This window comes from Ursus arctos, unplaced genomic scaffold (assembly GCF_023065955.2).
Source record: "Ursus arctos isolate Adak ecotype North America unplaced genomic scaffold, UrsArc2.0 scaffold_17, whole genome shotgun sequence".
Taxonomy (NCBI): domain Eukaryota; kingdom Metazoa; phylum Chordata; class Mammalia; order Carnivora; family Ursidae; genus Ursus; species Ursus arctos.
The window spans coordinates 50,843,058-50,865,161 of NW_026622841.1; the positions used below are offsets into that span (position 1 = coordinate 50,843,058).

Here is a 22,104-nt window from a genome sequence, read left to right on the forward strand (position 1 = left end):
CTATTAAAAAGCCAGAGCAATAACCTAGTTACTGCAATGGCCATGCTTCCCGTAGACCAGGGAGTCTCAAAGAATGGTGCCCAAAGTAGCAGAAGCAGCATCCAGAACCTACAAGCTTGCTGGAGGGGTGCCTGGGTGGCGTCCGCCTTCGGCTCGGGTCATGATCTCAGGGTCCTGGGATCGAGCCCTGCATCGGGCTCCCTGCTCAGAGGGAAGCCGGCTTCTCCCTCTCCCACTCCCCCTGCTTGTGTTCCCTCTCTTGCTGTGTTCCCTCTCTTGCTGTGTCTCTCAAATAAATGAAATCTTAAAAAAAAAAAAAAAAAGAAGCTTGCTGGAAATGCAAATTCTTCAGCCTCACTCAGATCTATGGTGTCAGAATATCTGTGAATGTAGCTCAGCAGTCTGAGCTTTGACAAGCCTTCTAGGTCATTCTGACGCATACCCAAGTTTAAGAAACACTAAATAGCCCATGTGGGATCTTTTGTCTGGCTGAAAATAGAGCTGACTTCTCCTGAAAATTTTGGCTAGGTGATGAGGGTAGACACTTGAAGAACTCGGGGTCTTGTTAGATTCTGTTAAGTGAGGTTGGGATGGATGCTAGGCAGGCAACAAATAGCATGTGCCATTGTTATAATATAATAAATGCTGTTAACTGATTTTCAACTATTAGAATTAATCTAAAGATTCACTTACATAGCTGAGTCTTGAACAACATGAGGGTTAGGGGTGCAAACCCCCATGCAGTCAAAAATCCCTGTATTAAAAAAATCCCTGTATAACTGTTGATTCCCCCAGAATTTAACTACTAATAGCCTACTGTTGCCTGGAAACTTTACCGATAACATAAACAGTGGATTGCTAATATTTTGTAACTTATATGTATGATATACTGTATTCTTACAATCAAGCTACAGAAAAGAAAATGTTAATAAAATAAGGAAAAGAAAATACACTTATATACTGTATTGTATTTACTGAAAAAAATCCACATATAAGTGGACCTGCACGGTTCAAACCTGTACTGTTCAAGGGTCAACTTTAGTTTCAGAGCAGAATGTAAAGGTCATGGCCACTATGAAAGTACAGATGACAGACTGAGTGATGGAAATCAAGTGGAGAGCTGAAAGAAAATGGAGAGAAGAGAGATAAAGTCAATAGCTGACAGAACAAGAAATGAAGGTGCTCATTTAAAATTATAACTGTAACCAAGAGAGGAACTCAAAATAAGGACACAAATTGGAAGCAGCCCGAGTGCCCATGGACTGATGAATGGATAAAGACGTGGATTATATGTACAATGGAATATTATTCAGTCATTAAAAAAGAAAAAAGAATGAAGTTGGGGCACCTAGTGGCTGAGTCTGGTTAAGTGTCCAACTCATGATTTTGGCTCAGGTCATGACCTCAGGGCCTTGAGATTGAGCCCCACTTTGGGCACCACTCTCAGTGAAGAATCTGCTTGAGATTTTCTCTCTCCCTCTGCCCCTCCCCCTACTCGCTCTTACTCTATCTGCAAAATAAATAAATAAAATCTTTTTAAAAGAATGAAATCTTGCCATTTACAACAACATAGATGGAGCTCGAGTGTTTTATGCTAAGTAAAATAAGTCCATCAGAGAAAGAGAAATACCATATGCTTTCAGTCATATGTGGAATTGTTTTAATAAATATTTTATTTATTTGGGAAAGAGAGCGAGTGAGCGAGCACGTGCCAGGGGAAGGGCAGAGAAGCAGACTCCCCACTGAACAGGGAGCCCGATGCAGGACTCGATCCCAGGACTCTGGAATCATGAAGGCAGACGTCATCAGACTGAGCCACCCAGGTGCCCCTCATGTGGAATTTAAGAAACAAAACAAATGGAGGGCGCCTGGGTGGCTCAGTCGTTAAGCATCTGCCTTTGGCTCAGGGCGTGATCCCAGGGTGCTGGGATCGAGCACCACATCAGGCTCTTCCACTGGGAGCCTGCTTCTTCCTCTCCCACTCCCCCTGGCTGTGTTCCCTCTCTCACTGGCTGTCTCTCTCTCCGTCAAATAAATAAATAAATAATCTTAAAAAAAAAAAAAAAGAAAAGAAACAAAACAAATGGGCACCTGGGTGGCTCAGTTGGTTTAGCATCTGCCTTCAGCTCAGGTCATGATCTCAGAGTCTTGGGATTGAGTCCCACATAGGGCTCCCTGCTCAATGGGGAGTCTGCTTCTCCCTCTCCACTGTGCTTCCCCCTGCTCCCTCCTTTTCTCTCTCACTCTCTCTCTCAAATAAATAAAATCTTTAAAAAGAAAAGAAACAAATAGAGAAAGAGAGACAAGCTCAGAAACAGACTCTTAATTATAGAGAACAAACTGATGGTTACCAGAGCGGAGGGCTACAGGGGGAGGGTGAAACAGGTGATGGGGGTTAAGGAGTGACTTGTGATGAGCGCCAGGTGATGGACAGAACTGTCTGATCACCATATTCTACATCTGACACTAATATAACACTGTACGTTAACTGGAATTAAAATAAAACTTAAAAAATAAAACCCACAAATCTACCAGGAAAGAGGCTGGGGAAGAGGTAGAGCCAAGCTAAATTTTCATCTTTCATAGTAGGGAATCAACAGATAATTTCAGAAAATACTACATCAAGAAATAGCAGTGCTAGCATATTATTTAAAGACATGAGGCAATCACCGTAAGAACAAACACAGAAGAGACTAGAATAGTTAAAAATAACTTTCCTTCTTGGGAGCGGGGCCTCCTTTTTGTTATTAACCCTTCTCTACAATCAATTCTTTTTTTTTTTTTTTAACTTATGGAATGTATTCCAAAGATGAAAACCTTAAAAATTATGTTTACAGACGTGGTGTACACTAGGCGGGAAAGAGTCCTCCTACAAAGAGTTCCTCTGAAAAGCGGGGTCACCAGGATATGTGCAGAGCCCCAAGTCTCTCCCTTCTTGTGAGGCAGCTTTCAAAATGGCTGGATTGGGACAGAGTTGCTGAGGAAAGGCCCCCTCCTCACGGGCACAGTCTCTGGACCGCTGTACGGAGTCCGCCTGTGGCCAGACTGAGAACCAGCGGAGTGGTCCGCTGGCAGTCCTGCTGCTGTCACCTTTGGTAGAATTTCCTCTCTTGACCAGCCCCGCTTTCCCATTCAGATGTGGGCACACGGCCGTAGTGGGGAACGGATGTTTGCACTAGGACACTCGTCCTCATTAGTCTCAGTCCTGATGGGGCGGCTCAACGTTTGCATCATGGAAAGTCACAGTATTTCAACAGTCCATGCTCCCAAAGCACTCGAGCCGACAGTGAGGATGGCATATTGTATGAGGGGCAATTAAACCACGCCTCTCTTTAAGTTCAGTTGACATGTTTCTTCTCACCGTACCGTCATTTCTGTGATTTACTCTGTGCCCCAAATTACTTGTCTCACAAGTTGACGTCAGGCTCTCTGTTCTCAACACCACGTAATTACGGCTGGAAATGGGGGAGGCTGAAGCGGTTTGGCAGTAGCGTGCTGCAGGACAGCGGTTTTCAGACTGTTTGCAGTGGCGTCCCGGGGTGCTGCCGAGACACCTCCGTGGAGGCGCTCCAGCGAGTGGGAAGGAGCGGCCACGACTCTGGTTTCCAGCTCATTCCCACGCGAACCAGAGGAGCTGATCCTATCCTGTCTTCTGTTTTGGGAGGAAGAAGGTTCCAGGAATAAGTCCCTAGAAATCACTGGCGCTGTGACACAAACACTGGACTAGCGATCAGAAGGCCTGGGTGTGCACATTATTTCTCTCATCTACTTGATGGCTCTGCAACCAGAAGCAATCCTATGACTTTTGTTTTGTTTTGCTTTTTTTGTTTCCAGAGTTTGGCTTTATTTTGCAGTGCAGAAATCACGTGGAGCCACTTGAGACGGACATCGCTGAAGTGGAGGTTCTGTCCAATCAATACTGCATCGCAGCTTGCTCTGTGGAAGAAGCCACATCTGGGATACAAAAGAAGCTTCTACGTCTATGTGCTTTATGATAGGTTTCTTTCCCCTTTGCTCTCATCAGTTTTATAAGGTCAAAGCAGCGCACACAGGCTTCCTCCAAACTGACTCTCAGGGTCTGGAGTTGGGTTAGAATTTTAGGCCCATGTAACCCCAACTTGTGGCTGTGTTCCATGGGCACTGGCGTAATACTTGACAGGAGACACAAAATGTAAAGGTGTGGGGCAAACACGGGGATGCTGTCCCAAGTTATGGAATATTCAACTTGAAATCTCAATGCTAAGGGACATTTCCTGACTTGCAAAATGAAGATAATACTATGTCTCCTCCTATGTCACAAGATTAACTTTTTGCATCAGATAGAAAAGGTAAATTCTAGACTATTATAAAAACACAAAGGCTTATTATCTAGAATAGAGAAGAATGCAGTCTCATAAGAGTTCATTTAATTTGGTTAAGTATTGATGGAGAATGACCCAGACATATTTTTAGAGATTGGCCAGGAAAGCTATGGTCAATTATCCTGACTCAGTAGCTTTATTTAGTTATTTTTTTCCTTTTGAGCCCTCTTTCCCCCTCAATTTGTTTTTAAATAGTCTCTAAGCCCAGCGTGGACCTTGAACTCACGACCCTCAGATCAAGACCGGAGCTGGGATAAAAAAATCGGATGCTCAACAACTGAGCCACCCAGGTGCCCCCTTCCCCCCGCAATTTGCATTAAATTGCATACACAGAAGAAACCTATACATACCCACAGTGGTAACTGCTATTTTCCTGTAATTAATTTCTCTAGAGATAGTGATAATCATCCTGAAATCCATGGCTCCCAAAGGCCCACTTTATTTTAAATGCAGCCTCTCAGTTCCTACAACAGGGAGGAAACAGAATGCAGCGAGATTGTAAAATTATACAACTCAGATGTGCAAAAACAACTTCAAGTTTGTTCCCTTCGCTCATTTGCGAGCAGCCTTCCCTCTCCCGCTCCACCCTCTCCACTTCTCAGGTAGCAAGAGGAAAGCTCGATGTTGTTTCTTTATATTATTTCCCTTTCTTCCCATGTATGCAGGTTTGTTTCAGTGTAAGCAACTGGTCCGAAGTTCAGCTTCCCATGAGGGCTGATCAAAATCTTTATTTGGTTGACTAAAAGTCTTCAGATAAAATACTCTATCTCATAAATGTTGTCTCATCCACCTTTTCTTCTTTGATTTGGGAAAATGGGCAGGACTTATGTATCTTCTTGATGTCTTTCAGATAAAAGGTACTTGGATGGGGCAGTGTCCAGGCCTCTGCTGGCCTCAGGGGTCATGTCCCACGTGTGCTTGGTGAAGTTTGCTGCTAGAGAAGTTTAGGGCTTGGTCAAGTGCCCACTGGGCTCTCTCTGCTACAGTCAACCTCCTGGAGCTACACCTCACCCTCCAACCGAGCCCCTGCCCAGTGGGTCCGCCCAAGCCTCTGCTGCCAGGTCCTCCCACTCTTGCCCTTTTGGGACCCGCAGGGCTCCCAGTCCTCAAGTCAACCACTTCTGCGTCTTCCCCAAACCATGATACCCACTTGCGGGAGCGTCTGGGTCTGGTACCACTTCTTGAGAATCAACAGCAGCTTGGGTACCCATATCGCATTCTCCTCTGTCCCAACCATAGTTTGTCTCAGACCCCAAAAAGAACATTGGAACACACGTAACCCCGCAGTCTCATACCTTCAGCTCCTCTCTGGTCTGCAATGACCCTAGGAAGAAGGGCCGACTTTGCCCCTCCCCTTCCTGTCTGACAGAACATTCCCCTTCATCATATCCTCTTTCTTCCGGAGGCGACTCCTGCCCTTGCTCCCACAGTGGAAAGGGTTCAGGAAACAGAAACCAGCTTATCGTGAGGAAACACAGGCCAGGAATCGTTCAAAAACATTTTATCTGTTACAAGGGGGGAAAGAAGTCTCTAGGACAACAACGATTTGCCTCAGCTGGGAAAGGCCAGGACCTGGTGAAAGAGACTGCCCTTCACCGAGGGAGCTAGGTGCTCAGGTCGTTGCACGGGGTTCGCCCTGCCCTTACCAGCAGAGGTAGGAGGAACCCGGGCCAGGAAGGACCCAGGTATGCGAGGTCTGCGTCCCTAATACTTGGCACAGGATCTGCCTCATTAGATTCGCAGGGAATGTTACAATCGAGTGGACTAATTCTGGCCTTTGCCACTGACTCACTCTTTGGCTTTGTCAAGCTTTATTGGGTAAGTATCTGTTTTCCCTCTATAAAGGAGAGCTGATAGGGGCGCCTGGGTGGCTTTGTCGGTTAAGCACCTGCCTTCGGCTCAGGTCATGACCTAAGGGTCCTGGGATCCAGCCGGTGTGGGACTTCCTGCTGGGTGGGGAGTCTGCTTCTTCCTCTCCCTCTACCACTCCCCCTGTTTGTGCACTCTCACTCTCTCTCTCAAATAAATAAATAAAATCTTAAAAAAAAAAAAGTAGAGCAGATAATAAATAAAACCTACCTCGCGAGGTTTTTTTGAGTGTGAAAAAGAGATGGTATTGTCACCTGGTGAACTCAGAAACACAGGGATAAAAGATCCCTAATTCTTCAGTACCCCCAGATAGTAATAGGGTAGTGACTAACAAGAAATGCTTGCTTTCTCATTGGCATTCTTTAATAGAGTAGAAAGAGTAAGAAATATTTTTTTCATGGAATCAATATAACTATTTTCATGTTGAAAGAGAAAAAATGTGGGGCTGCCTGGCTGGCTCAGTCCATAGAGCATGCGACTCTTGATCTCAGGGTTGTAAGTTCCAGCCCCACTTTGGGTATAGAGATTACTTAAAAACAAAATCTTTAAAAAAAAAAAAAAAAAGGGAGAGAGAAAGAAAAATGTGGCGGGTAAACATTTTTATTCTTCAAGACCTGGCTCTTAATGCAGTCAAGTCCGCGAATTTCTGTCCAAAGCTCATTTTGTTCACTACTCGTTTTAACAATGAGATAAGTTTAGGATCATTAAGCAAAATTCTGCCCCAAAATTTGAATTGAGATTTGACTGGAATTTTGTTAAAACCGATTGTTAGAGTAATGAACCTTCTCATTCAGGTAGTTTCATTCACTTACTCAAATTAGTATTTTTCTCTGAGTACATTTTGAGGTTTTCTTCATAGAGTTTAGTGTATTTTTTGTTAGGAATTCTATAAGGTTTTTTTTTTCCTACTATAAAAGAGACTTCTCTCCATATTTTAGCTGTTTATAGATGCTATACAGGAAGGTTACTATCCTCCTAAAAATTTGTTCTACGGTTGCCATAACACGGCAATAATAAATGATAAAATTATACCAGTTTCGAACAGTTGCCAAATGGCAGGCACTATGCTGTGTGTTTACATGTATTTTCCTGTTGAGTGTTCACAGTAACCCGATAGTTATTTGACACTATTGTCCTAATTTATAAATGAAAAAACTGAAGTTCAGTGAGATGAAGTAACACGCCCAGGGTCACTCAGTTCATTACTGAGCACTTAATTCATTCCCTTAGGTTTTCTAAAAGCACGATCATATTTATACGAAATAAGCATTTTGTCTACTCCTTTCCAAGAGTTCTGTCTCCTGTTTTTGTTTCATGCTGCCCTGAACTGGTCAGAATTATAGTAAAATGTTAAATAATGATCATCTCTTAAGTGTTGCTGAAGCCTCATACCCTGCGTGGAACAAGACTCCCTGGCACTGACTGTGCACCAGACAGTCTGAGTCTAGAACTGATGCTCTCAACCACGCTACTGATTCAGGAACTACTCTCGCATGTTCCATGTCACTCTAGCATGATCCTCATGCTTCAGACTTCTTCCTGTACCGTCTCCCCCAAGTTTCCTGGCTTTGTAGCCAAGCTTTATGTCCAAGTCTAGCCCCGGTTGGACTGGTGGTCCTGTTTACCCTGGATCTTACTTGGAACTTTCTCGTGACACTGCTTCCAGTAATGGTCTCTTGGCTCTACCAATGAAACTAAATAAAGAGGTGTTCTATCTCTGTGTCTTCTTTAGGCCTCAAGACCCCATTCTTATGTAAGCCCACAGTTTCCTTTTTCCAACATACACCATGGAAGTCTCTCCCAACTTCCCTTTAAAATATCTTTGAAGACAACAACAAAAAAGAGGAATTAGTAAGATCGTTTTGTTAATTAAAAACTCACCATACCTAATGTCAGAAAGACTAAGGAGAAGTGATACTCTTCTACTCTACACTTCCATATTCTTTTTAAAGGGCAACGTGACAGTCCATGTAAAAAAAAAAAAAAAAAAAAAAAAAAATCATAGAATTTTACATATTCCTTGACCAAGAAATCTCACTTGCTGGAATTTATCCCAAGTCATCATGGATGAACACAAATATACTTCTATACAAGTCTTTATTTCAATATTATTTATGATGGTTAAAAATTTGTAGACTCTAGATGTCCAACAATGAATGGTTTGTTAAATAAATTATACTACATCCAGAGGAATATTTCATAACATGGGAGAGTTCACAATATACAGTTAGGTGCAAAAAGTATATCGCAACTCCACATATGGAGTATAATCCCGTCTTTGTTATATAAGGATATATTCGTTTCTCTATATGACTATAAATATCTATCGTCTATTTGTATATTTATAAATCACTATAGAAATCACCACAGAAAACAGAAATATATACCCAATATTCAATTTTGTAATAATTGTGTCATTGTGTAATTATGAAGAAATATGGTGTATTTCTTCTTTTTGCTCACTGAATTCTGAATTTTCTACAATTGACACACATTACATTTGGAAGAGGACAAAAAGTTACTCTTAACAGCCGTTTGTTAATTAGGTTTTGGCAAAGAGACACAAACTCTAGGGCTCACCTAAGATAGAAGGGTTCTTAAATCTCCCCAGACTGTCTCGAGCTGAGTGGTTCAGTGTTAATGGTGAAGCTGTATTCCACAGTTATTCAGGAGCTAGAAGATTTCCTTCACCTTGTGCTGCTCTTACTGGGTTTATATCCTTTCCACTGGGTAGAAGCTGGCTAACCTCCACATCCATATTCTAGCCCAAAGGAGAGTCCAGGACAAGTAGATCTGTCTATAAGGAGGTGACCTGGAAGCTGCACACTTCGTTTCCATTCACTATGGGCTTCACCCTGGTCACATGACCACACCAATCTGCGAGGCAGGCTGTGATCTAGAGCTCCCAGCCACAGAGACATGTTCAGCTAAAATTCAGGGTGAGGAACTCTTCCTATAATGAAGGAAGAACGAATAGTGGGAATCAAGTAATAGACCCTTCCCCCAGATACTATAAAGCTACAATAGTTAAAATACTGTAATACTGTGGTACGAGAATAAATAAAATAATGGAGTAGACCATGTAAACCAGAAACAGACTCAAATTCACTTAAGATTTAAGCATATTAAAAAAAAAAGGTAGCTTTTCAAATTAGGATGGACTGACAGAATGAATTATTCAATCGGTGATGTGGAGAACTGGATAACCATTTGGAAAAAAAAAATTAGGATAACAAAATGTATTCCAGATGTCTTAAATACTTAAAGTGCTTTAGGGAAATATTGATGAAAATGGTGACCAGATTGTACTTCTGCTTTAGTTGGTTCCCCATTCCACAGATCTCTGGGCCTTATTGAGCTTAATTATCTCTTCATTGACCTTTGGCAAACAGAACTGCAAGTCATGTGCCACATGGAAGGCCATGTTTGTCTTAGGTCAGAAGAGTGCTTTCTACTTTGTTTTTTTCTGTTGGTTTGTTTGTATCCTTTCTTTGATCCTTTTTCCTTTATGTCGATCTTATGTGTTGCTAAATACAACGTGTAAAACAACTAATCCACGTAATGACTTCCAAGTTCCACCTGAGACCATCCTAAATGCATCTGATTGTATTCGCTGCATATAAAAAGAAGTCTCCAACTCAACACCACCAAAAAAACTCTATTAAAAAATGCGCAAATGACTAGAATAGACATTTCTCTAAAGATAATATGTAAACAACCCGCAAAGATATGAAAAGTTGCTTAACACCACTAATCATTAGAGAATACAAGGACACCTAGCTGGCTCAGTTGGCAGAGCAGGTGACTCACAACCTCAGTGTCATGAATTCAAGCCCCACATTGGGCATGGAACCTACCTAAAAAAGAAAAAAATAAATAAGAATGCAAATCGAAATCACAATGAGATATCACCTCATACCACATTCTACCCACTGATAGTAGGATGGCTAATATTAAAAATTAAAAAACAGAACAAAACAGAAAATTAAAGTATTGGTAAGGATATGGAGACATTGGAACCTTTGTGTGCTGTTAGTTGAAATGCAGCTGCTATGGGAAACAGTATGGCGGTTCCTCAAAAAATTAATAAAAATAGAACACCATATGATCGAGCAATCCCACTTCTGAGACACAAACTGTATGACTCCATTTATATGAGGTATCTAAAGTAGACAAATTCATAGAAACAGGAAGTAGAATGGTGGTTACCAGGGGTCGGGGGAAGAGGGAAACGGGGAGTTGTTGTTTAATGGGTACAAAGTTTCAGTTTTGCAACGTGAAAAGAGGTCTGGAGACTGGTTGCACAATGTTAGTATACTTAACACCACTGACCTATATACTTAAAATGGTTAAGATTTTAAGTATAAAAAACACATGGTTTGTGTTATATGTTTTTTACCATAATTTTTAAAAATCTCATCACAGAATCTGTGGTTTCAGATCGCAAGAATCAGAAACAGAGAATTCTTATATCTGAGCTATCCAACATGGTAGCCACCAGCCACATTTGGCCAACTGACTGAGCCACTCAGGTGCCTCAAGTAAAAATATATTATTAAAGTTAATTTTAGGGGTGCCTGGGTGGCTCGGTCAGTTAAGCATCCCACTCTTGATTTCGGCTCAGGTCAGGATCTCAGGGTCGTGGGATCAAGCCCTGAGTCAGGCTCTGCGCACTGGGTGTGGAGCTTGCTTGAGAATCTCTCTCCCTTTCCCTCTGCCTCTCCTCCCTCAAAAAAAGTATTACCCATTTCTTTTTACTTTTACTTTTTTTAAATGGGGCTACTAGATTTGGCAGAGATTTTGGAATTATCAGACCAGGAATTTTAAATAACCATGAATAATATGTCAAGGAGTCTAGTGCAGAAGGTAGACAACATAAGAACAGCTGCGTGATAAGAGCAGAGAGATGGAAACTCTAAGAATCAAAAGGAAATGTTAGAAATCAAAACCTGTGGCAGAAATGAAGAATGCCTTTGATGGGCTCATCAACAGACTACACATGAAAAAAGAATCAGTGAGCTTGAAGATATGTAAGTAGAGACTTCCCAAACTGAAACTCAAAAAGAAGAAATGAATGAACAAGATGGAACAGAATATCCAAGTACTGTGGGACAATTATTAAAGGTGTAACATATAGCGACTGCAATACCTGAAGGAAAAGAAAGGAAAAAAAATAGAAGAAAGACTTAAAATAATCATAGCTGAGAAACTTCCAAAATTTATGAAACACAAAACCACAGATTCAGGAAGCTCAGAGAATACCACACAGGATAAATAACAAAAAATGTACACATAGGCATATAATATTCAAACTTAAGAAAATCTGAGACAAGGGGCAAATCTTGAAAGAAACCAGAAAGGGGAGAAAAAAAACACCTTATCTATAGAGGAACAAGAATAAGAATTACATTGGCCTTTTCTTAAAAAACCATGCAAGCAAGAAGAGAGTGGAGTAAAATAAAGCATTGAAAGAGGGTGGGGGGATGGGATAGCCGGGTGATGGGTATTAAGAAGGGCATGTGTTGTGATAAGCACTGAGTGTTATACGCAACTAATGAATCACTGAACACTGCATCAAAAACTAATGATCTACCATACAGTGGCTACCTGAACATGATAGATGATAGATAGATAGATAGATAGATAGATAGAGCATTGAAAGAAAAAGCCAGCAACCCAGAATTCTGCATCCAATAAAATTATCTTTCAACAGTGAAGAAGAGGGGATGCCTGGGTGGCTCAGTTGGTTAAGCAACTGCTTTCAGCTCAGGTCATGATCCCAGGTCCTGGGACCGAGCCCCACATCGGGCTCCCTGCTCAGCAGGGAGTCTGCTTCTCCCTCTGCCTTCTGCTCCCCCTGCTTGTGCTCTTTCTCTGTCTCTCTGACAAATAAATAAAATCTTTAAGAAAAAAAAGTGAAGGAGAAATAAAAACTTTCTCAGACAAGCAAAAATTGAGGGAATTTTTCTCTATAAGACTTGCCTTGTAAGAAGTGTTAAAAGAAGTGTTTTAGAGAGAAGGAAAATGATAAAGGTCAGAAAATCTGATCTACATAAAGAAAGAGAGTCTGAGAAATGAAGCATTGAGAAATGAAGGTAAAATAAAAATTTTAACTTTTTAATTTTTTTATTCTTAACTGATCTAACAGATAACAGTTCAGAATAATAACAGTAATGATATATAGTACAATTCTAGCTTATGGATAAGTAAATTGTATGACAACAATATCATAATGGATGGGAGGGAGGAATTAGAGATATCCTTTACAGGGTACATATACATAGCACTACCTATGAAGTGGTATAATGTTATTCAAAAGTGGACTTAAATTAGTTGTAAGTGTATATTGCAAACTCTAAGGCAATGACTAAAACAAAAACTTTTAAAGAAGAATAATTGATACACTAAGAGAGGAGAGAAAAATCGAATCATATAAAATGCTCAATTAAAAATGGAGAAGGCAGAAAAAGAGTGGAAGACCCAAAAAACAAAACAAAGAACAACAACAACAACAAAAAAAACCCATCCACACACAAAAACAAAGAACAAGAACAGTAAATAAAAAACAGTCATAAATATGGCATATATTAACCCGGGTATATCAATAATCACTTTAAGTGTGAATGATCTAAATATACCAATTAAAAGAGACTATCAGAGTGGATAAAAAGAACAAGACCCAGCAATATGTTGTCTCCAAGATTAAATATAAAGACAGATTAAAAGTAAAGAGATATACCACGTTAACACTGAACAAAAGAAGGTGGCAGTAGCTATTTTAATTTAAGACAAATTATGTCCTGCAATATCTTGAGAGGCAGTACTCATGCCTAGGCTCATAGCTCTAGCAGAAGTGTTTGAGGAAAGTCAGAATGTTTATTATATTGTTGCTTTTCTGTCTTTAGCTAAGTCCTATGAGAGGGATGAGTCCAGGCAAGAGTCAGTCAGGTTTGAAAGCAGAGTGAAATGGAATACATTTCTACTAAGGATGCTTGGTAAAACCTTTCTCAAGTGCTCTTTACCAGTCAATGGGAGCCAGCCAGATTAATAAAGTTTGGTTGCTTTCCAACCTAAGCCAGTTGCTTCACATGGCATTAGGTTATCCATGATATTCCGAGTGTGGATATGAGCCATGTACCAGCCAGTGAGTAAAGGGGAGGTTCCTCAGGTTTTCCAGACACCATGTGTGGTTGTGGTTACTTGACCAAGGAGTTGAATGGAAGGAAATATACAAGAAATGTATTAAGACTCCACAAGAGGGGCACATGGGTGGCACAGTTGGTTAAGTGTCTGCCTTCAGCTCAGGTCATGATCCCAGGGTCCTTGGGATCGAGCCCCACATTGGGCTCCTTGCTCAGCGGGGAGTCTGCTTCTCCCTCTCCCTCTGCCTCCTCCTCCCTGCTCCTGCTGTCTCTGTCTCTCTCTCCCTCTCTCCCAAATAAAGAAATAAAAATCTTAAAAAAAAAAAAAAAAAGAATCCACAAGACTGGCCTTCAAGAACTTATAATTCTTCAACCCCTAAAGCAATACCCAGGGCCCCCACAACTGAACCTATGCGGGAGCATATGCTTCAATACCACTTCAGATGTGGCTAGGAAGGATAATTGATTGAAGAACCTTCCAGGGACAAAGCCAAAAGCCACAGAGGGTGATGAAGAAAGGAGACTGCCTGGCAGAGCTGGGGTCTAATGGGGAAACACACTTTATTGCCAGGCAGGGAGCCTTTTGCCTTAGCAAGCCTTACACCATCGCTGTAGTTCAATGATTGCTGTTTCCCTCCCTTCCCTCTCTTCTGAAAGAGGATTCTTACGATCCCATTCCTAATTCACCGCTGTTTTTGGTGAGTGGAGGTGGGGAGGACAGATAATTTGTTTTTCAGAAGATGCTCACGTGAAAGAGTCAGAGTGTCCTAATGGCGGAATGTATGCCCCAGAGATCCTAGATTTTGAACTGAATGCAGTGGTCAGATGGAAATTCGTGTTGTTTCACTTGAACAGAGGACAGTGTGTTTTATATTAGGAAGAAGGCTGAGCACGTAGAATTGGCTGATGGGGGGTGGGTTGTAGGTGGGACTGTATGCATTTTCCCCTCTTCCTCTAGCAATAGAATTAGCAAATTTTAGATTAGCACATGGCCATTCAGCCAAAGGCTCTATTTCTCAACCTCCTTAGCAGCTGGGTTTGACTATGTGACTTGGTTCTAGTTAATGGGATGTGACAATTCATATATACCATATATTCTTATTCTTAAGCTATTAAAAGAAATAAGCATGCCTGCCCTGTTCCTTTCTCTCTCCAGTGTCTGAAAAGTTGATAGGTAGCAAGAGCTAAAGCAGGCATCTTAGATTACAAGAGAGCAGCCACAGGGGTGCCTGGGTGGCTCAGGTGGTTCAGCGTCTGACTCTTAATTTTGGTTCAGGTCATGATCTCAGGGTCCTGGGATCAAGGAGCGTTGGGGTCCTTGCTTAGTGGGGAGTCTGCTGGAGACTTCTCTCTGGTCCCTCTCACTCTGCCCCTCCAACTGCTCATGGTCTCTTGCACACGCATGCAGTCTCTAAAATAAATAAATTTATCTTTAAAAGAAAAAAAAATGTTGCCATGGTAGAGCAACAAAATAGAAGGATGTAACCCTCAGCACTTCAGAGCTGCGGTACTAGCCTTGGAGTGCTTATATTCAGACTGACGCAGAGAGAAATAAAGTTCTTTCCTATTTACTTGCGTCTTTGTTAAGGCAACTAAACCTTATAACCTAATTAATGCAGGTTTATGATCAAGTATATCTCATTACACTGTAACTCTTTTTCTTAATTTTGAATCTTTTTATTATAATCAATCAGTAATAATACGAAGAATATCTGGGAGTAATAACATGTAACAAGTCTCTACTATAATCCAAGGGCTGGAAGTTCAACCAACCCTTACAGGATCTAAAACAGGAATTAGAGAAAATGTCAGGAAATGGGGTTATTCTCATCTCTGCTTCTACAGAGCAGATTTTCTCTACTTTGGTTGGTATATGACCCAATATAACTGAACTGGCCCCACCTTTACATCATTTCCTAACAGAGACAGAATGGGACCTCCTTTCTAATTCCAGAGTTCTCAGGATAGGGAATCTGGCCTAGCTTTGGCTAGGGTCTACTTAATCCAATCATCCCACAGACTGGTTTTAGAGAATAAAGTTCTCAGAAAAGGTTGGTGTCAGCTTCATAGATAACCTATGGGTCTAATATATGATTAATTTATGTTTCTGTCTTTTGCATTATACTTTGTTGCAAGGTATAAAGAAACAGGAACTCCTATTTGTTGCTGGTAGAAATGCAATTTTGCATTGTGAAGTGGAATCTGGCAACATTTAAGAAAACCACACATATTCATTTTTGACACAGCAATTGCACTTCTAGGAAGTTGTCCTCAGGATACATCTTCAATACTGTGAAAATACATATGCACTAGATTGTTCACTGCAAAACTGTTTGTAATTGCAGTCTAAATGTCCAAACATAAGAAAGTAACTGAAGCTTGGTGCATCCATACAATGGAGGACTATGGAACTACTAAAAAAAAAAAAAAAAAAAAAAGTAAAGTTGATCGCTATAAACTGATGTGGAGTGATTTCCCAGAATATATTTCTTAAGTGAAAAAAGGAAAGTAAAAAAAAAAAAGTATCTATGGCAGTTCTCAAAATGTGCTTCACAACCTGAGCGTCCCTGAGACTCTCTGTGAAATCAAAACTATTTTCATAGTACTGCTTACTAAGCCATCATTTGTCTTTTTTCACTATGTTGGCATTTCACTGATGGTGCAAAAACAATGAGGGTAAAACTGTTGGGGCCACCACAAATCAAGCTTGTGACAAGCACACTTTACTGCAATATACTCTTGGGGGGGGGGAAGACAATTTCGTCTTGATGAAGCAGTAAAAATTATTAATTTTACTGAAACTTGGCCCTAAGTACATGTCTTTTCAATATTCCGTGACTCAATGGGACGTATACATGAGTCACTTCTGATGCACACAGAGTATGATGGTTACCTCAAGGAAAAGTATTTCTGCTGTTGTTTGAGTTACAAGCTGAACTAGCCACTTCTTCATGAAACACCATTTCTACTTGACAAACTATTGTTATTCAGACATGGGTATTTGACAGTTTTTTTTTTCTTCTCAGATATGACTGAAGTGAGCCTATTGCTTCAAGCAAAACAACTGATAGTATATATTACCAATGGTAAAATTCAAACTTTCAAGTCAAAATTGGAATTTTGGAAAAGTCTCATCCACTACCATGGGGTTTTCAGCTTACTGATGCAGCTTTAAGACTTTTCTGATGGGTTCAGAGATGATATTAAATCAAACAATTGTTGATACTGTACAATGCAACATACCAACATTTGCGAGATCCATGTACTTAAGTGAACCATAATTTTCTAAATGACCAAAGCATGATGGTACAAAATCATGCATGGTTAAAAAGTACTATCAAAGTATAAAGCAGATCAATAGATTTTAATGTAATAGACTTCTTAAAAGTTCATTGATATGGCTTCGGATTCCACACTGCAACTAACTTTTAAGAAACTATCACTATTGTGTTTTAAAGTAATATCTAAGAACATGCACAATACCCGAAAAGACTGTTAAAATTCTCTTCCCTTTTCCAAAGACACGTCTATTTGAGACTAGCTTTTCTTTCCACACTTCTACCAACACGATATACTGCAGGACATGACTTGAAGCAGAAAGAGAATCCAGCTGCATTCTATTAAGGCAGACATTAAAGAGATTTGCAAAAAAATTGTAAAACAATGCCACCTTCCTTCTATTTTTTTTTTTTTAAGATTTTATTTATTTATTTGACAGAGACAGAGACAGCCAGTGAGAGAGGGAACACAAGCAGGGGGAGTGGGAGAGGAAGAAGCAGGCTCATAGCGGAGGAGCCTGATGTGGGGCTTGATCCCATAACGCCAGGATCACGCCCTGAGCCGAAGGCAGACGCTTAAGGACTGAGCCACCCAGGAGCCCCCACCTTCCTTCTATTTTTTTTATTTGAGAAAGTCGGGTCATTTTTCACAAAAATATGTTTACATTTTAGGAGCTTATTATTGTTAATTTTAATTGAACTAGTACATAAATGTTTTTATGATTTCTCAGTTTTAATTTCTTTTTTTTTTTTTTAAAGATTTTATTTATTTACTTGACAGAGAGAGGGACAGCCAATGAGAGAGGGAACACAAGCAGGGGGAGTGGGAGAGGAAGAAGCAGGCTCCCAGAAGAGCATGGAGCCCAATGTGGGGCTCGGTCCCAGAACCCTGGGATCACGCCCTGAGCTGAAGGCAGATGCTTAACGACTGAGCCACCTGGGCGCCCCTCAGTTTTAATTTCTAATGCAGTAAATACAATAGATATCACCCACATAAACAAAAGCTCTTTGCTTCTTCAATACTTTGTGATAGTGTGAAGAGACCCTGAGATTAAAAAGTTTGAGAACTGGTAATCTATAGTGTACTATCACATAATAAAGAAATATACATATATTTACTTATTTTTTTGCAAAAAGAAACACGGGAAGAAAACACTAGAAACTAATAATTTTGGGAGTGCCCGGGTGGCTCAGATGGTTGGGCAACTGCCTTTGGATTGGGTCACATTCCTGGGGTCCTGGGATCAAGCCCCGTGTTGGGCTCCCTGCTTGGCAGGGAGTCTGCTTCTCCCTCTCCCTCTGCTGTTCCCTCTGCTTGTGCTCTCTCGCTCTCTCCGTCAAATAAATAAATAAAATCTAAAAAAAAAAAAAGAAAGAAAGAAACTAATAATTTTGGTTACCTAGAGGGGTTACCTACATGGTGGGAGGAACCTACAGGACTGACCCTTCTCTATAAACCTGACACTTAATACTGACTTTGGAACCATGCTACTGTTTGTTTTGTTTTGTTTGTTTAAGATTTTATTTATTTATTTTGACAGAGAGAGAGAGAGTGCACGAGCAGGGGGAGCAGCAGAGGGAGAAGCAGACACCTAACCAACTGAGCCACCCTGGCGCCCCCATGCTACTGTTTTAAATACAAAAAATAATGACAAAAGCAAAAGGATGTGAGGCAACCATAAAATAGGATATACATTTTTAAAATAAACCTAAATGTATTTCAAAAGAATAATAGTCACGTTGAAGAGGGTGAAGTAAAGACTAACTTAAGTAACTTTTAAATGTAGTATTTTTACCTCATACACCTAGACTAAAGACAAAAAACAAATATTGAATTATAATAGCAGGTTTATTCTTTGCAGAAGTGTGGTTGATATATTCTAGAATTGAACATGTGCTAATTGCTTAAGAGCAAGGGGACACAGGTTTCTCCCTGTTAGAGAGGAGAGTTACAACTATGAAAACCGGGAAGACCGAAATGAGTCTTGTGCTGTTGGACTGAAACTTGAATTCATGGTTTTCAGCATATGGATACAGGTGTGTGTGTGTGTGTGTGTGTGTGTGTGTGTGTGCGTGCACATACCCACCTCTGCCCCCTCTAATAGGTCCTAAAATTAATGATACTCCAGTAGTTATAAGCACACCTAGAGCCCAGGCGTTGGTTTCTAAATACCTTCTCTACTGAAAATAACTAGCATTTCTTGGAGAAATAACTGATTCCAGGGCTGGGACAGGGAAAATCAGTATGAGTCCAGAACATTTTTCCATACCAGAAAATAAAAAGGCCTCAAAAAATGCCAGAGTCAAGTCAAAAGGATATGGGAATCAGTTTGAGGAGCTCCCACTGGCCAAATATGAGACAATTCGAGCATCAAAATAATTAATAGTGATTGGTTAAAACCCACTGAATAGAAGGATTCCACAAATCTATGCTGATATAAATAAACAAGCAAACAAACAAACAGGGAAGGAAAAGCTCTTAGTAGAACAGTAGTAGAATGCCAACAAATAAATGCAAAAGAAATGGTGCTAGAAATTGGTAAATATGGGGGTGCCTGGGTGGCTCAGTTGGTTAAACATCTGCCTTCTGCTCAGGTCTTGATCTCCAGGTCCTGAGATCAAGACCCACGTTGGGTTCCCAGCTCAGGAGGGAGTCTGCTTCTCCTTCTCCCTCTGCCTCTCCCCCGCTTGTGCTCTCTCTGTCTCTCTCTCCAATGAATAAATAAAATCCTTAAAAAAAAAGAAATTGGTAAATGCGATAGTAATATTTAATTCAAGCTAGAATCACAAGGAATTGGACACCAACTTAACCAAGTAATTAATGTTACCAGTAAGGACAAGTCAACATTGAAATCAGGTGTCACCTAATACAATGTACTGAGGAGGGCATAATGTCACTTTTGTGATATATCTGTCAAAAATGCACAGTCGTGATCTAAGTATGAAGAAACGTGAGACAATGCCAGCGTGAGTGTGCCATTGTAAAATAACAGGCCTTTACTCTTCAAATATGACAAGGTTATGAACGACAAAGACCATCTGTTCCAGATGAAAGGAGACCGAAGAGATACACTGACTAAATACAACGTGTGATTCCAGATTGGGTCTTAGCCCAATTTCTGCTTTCTTATGAAAAACATTTGACATGATTTGACAACTAGCAAAATATGAATCTGGTCCATATTTTGGGTAACAGCATTATATCAGTGTTAGTTTCCTAATTTTTTTTAAAGACCCATTTATTCATTTGAGAGAGGGACAGAAAGAGAGAGCTTGAGCGGGAGGGAGGGGCAGAATCCTCAAGCAGATTCCCTGCTGAGTGAACAGCCTGACGTGGGGCTCGATCCCAAGACCCCGAGATCACACCCGAAGACAGAACCAAGAGCTGGCCACCCAGCTGACTGAGCCACCCAGGCGCCCTGTTAGTTTCCTAATTTTGATCATTGTATTATGTAAGGAGATGTCCTTCTTCTTAGGAAATAAACACTGACGTATTTTGAGCCCAAGGGGCAACATATCTGCAACTTATTCTCAGCCTATTCAAGAAAAAAGGGACATATCTGTGGGAAATGGTTGTGTGTGTGTGTGAGAGAGTGTGTGTGTAAAATAATGAACCAAACATGAAGAATATGGGCGGTGAAGAGTATATGGGAGTTCTTTGTACTATTCTTACCACTTTTTTTGTAAAGTTGAAAGTATGTTAAAATAAAAAACCATAAAACAAAAGTAAATGAGAAAGTAAGGAAATTCAGACACATGCTCTAACATGGACTGGACCTTAAAGACATTATGCTATGTCGAGTAAGCCAGCGTCAAAAGCATAAATATTGTATGATATCACTTATCTGAGTAAAGTCATAGAGACAGGAAGCAGAAAACAGGTTGCTAGGGGCTGGGGAGAGGGAGGAACGGGGAGTCAGTGTTCAGTGGGTACAGACTTTCAGTTTAGGGTCCTGAGAAAAGTTCTAGTTCTGGTGATGGTGGCCCAAGGTGGTGAAGGCACTTAATGCCATGGAATTGTACACTTAAAAACGTACCATAATAATTTACCACACATACAAAAAAAGGAAATGAGGGTCGATAGCCCCAGATTCATAGTTTCACCCCACAACACCAGCGCTCCTTCCCCAGAATGGATTACAAACTGCAGATTCATTCAACAAAGCGTTTAAGGAAGAGCCTCCTTCCAGACCCGAGATGTCATAACATCTTGCCAGTCACAGTAAGAAACAGCCTATTTAAATAATGGTTCTGAGCTGGCTCCGGAAGTCATCTCAGTCACTGCAGTAATGAGCCTACAGCCCGTCTGCAGGCATCCCAAGGACGGTGACCAAGAAAGCAAGCATTTTGGGGCGCCTGGGTGGCACAGCGGTTGGGCGTCTGCCTTCGGCTCAGGGCGTGATCCTGGCGATCCGGGATCGAGCCCCACATCAGGCTCCTCTGCTATAAGCCTGCTTCTTCCTCTCCCACTCCCCCTGCTTGTGTTCCCTCTCTCGCTGGCTGTCTCTATCTCTGTCGAATAAATAAATAAAATCTTTAAAAAAAAAAAAAAAGAAAGCAAGCATTTTGCAAGCCTTTGCCTGTTGCACGCTTTGAGCTCTGCAGTGTGACCAGGAAAATTAAAGCAAAGTGAAAACAGGGGGTCTCTGCAGTCTGAATTCTAGCTCCGGCCTGGCCGGAAGTAGGCCCACCATCCCCTGGAGGTTACTCATTATTTGTTTATAGTATCAACAATGGTAAAGTGTTTTCTATACTTCAAGTGTTTGTCCTACGTGCCTGGAGAGCATCAAATATCAAGGCGCCAGAAATCCTGTCTTATTTTTTAGAAGCTTCGAGTACCAAGTGAAAACGATCATTTTCCTTCCCACAGCGACAATGACATTTCAGGCCTTCCATTTTTTCCCCAAGCCTTCAATTTTTGAAAACCCCTTTAAGCGGACTCTTTGCCTCTAATTCATTCTGGAGAAAATGGCAAACTTTGTCCTCCAAACGTGTTGCCAAATACTCACTGTTTCCTACAGAATAAGGCCCCGCACTTCACCTTAGCCTAGCAGTTTGACCTCAATATATATTTTGAGGTTTTCCTTCCACGAAGCTGTCTTCTGTATCCGCCAAATTAGACCACCAAACCTTAGAATAAATCCCCCAAAGAGTGCACCCATTTTCAAGACTTTAAATATACACTGGTGAGTCGTTCACTTTCTTCAGCTTTTGAAAATCACTGAATGACTCATCTTTTCTCCTCCTTTGAACTCTCGGGCACATTCATCTATTGTTCTTTGCTTACTTAATTTTCACACCAACCAGCTTCACACGGCACACACAGTGAGCACTCGAGAATATCTGTCAGTATGTGCCAAGTGACTTAATACCACTACTTCTTTTCCCACGCAGAACCTCTCATTGCACCTAGAACCGGAGGCCAAGGTCTTTTCTTTAACTTAAAAAATAACA

General features: G+C 40.9%; 1 long non-coding RNA gene across 1 annotated transcript in view; it reads right to left on the reverse strand.

Annotated features, from left to right (window-relative positions):
• The window catches only part of LOC113253247 (uncharacterized), a 64,112-nt gene that overhangs the window by 32,438 nt on the left and 9,570 nt on the right, over positions 1-22,104 (reverse strand). The window contains exon 5 of the long non-coding RNA XR_008959744.1: positions 4,712-10,083. This is a non-coding gene — a long non-coding RNA (uncharacterized LOC113253247). The remainder of the gene's footprint in view (positions 1-4,711; positions 10,084-22,104) is intronic.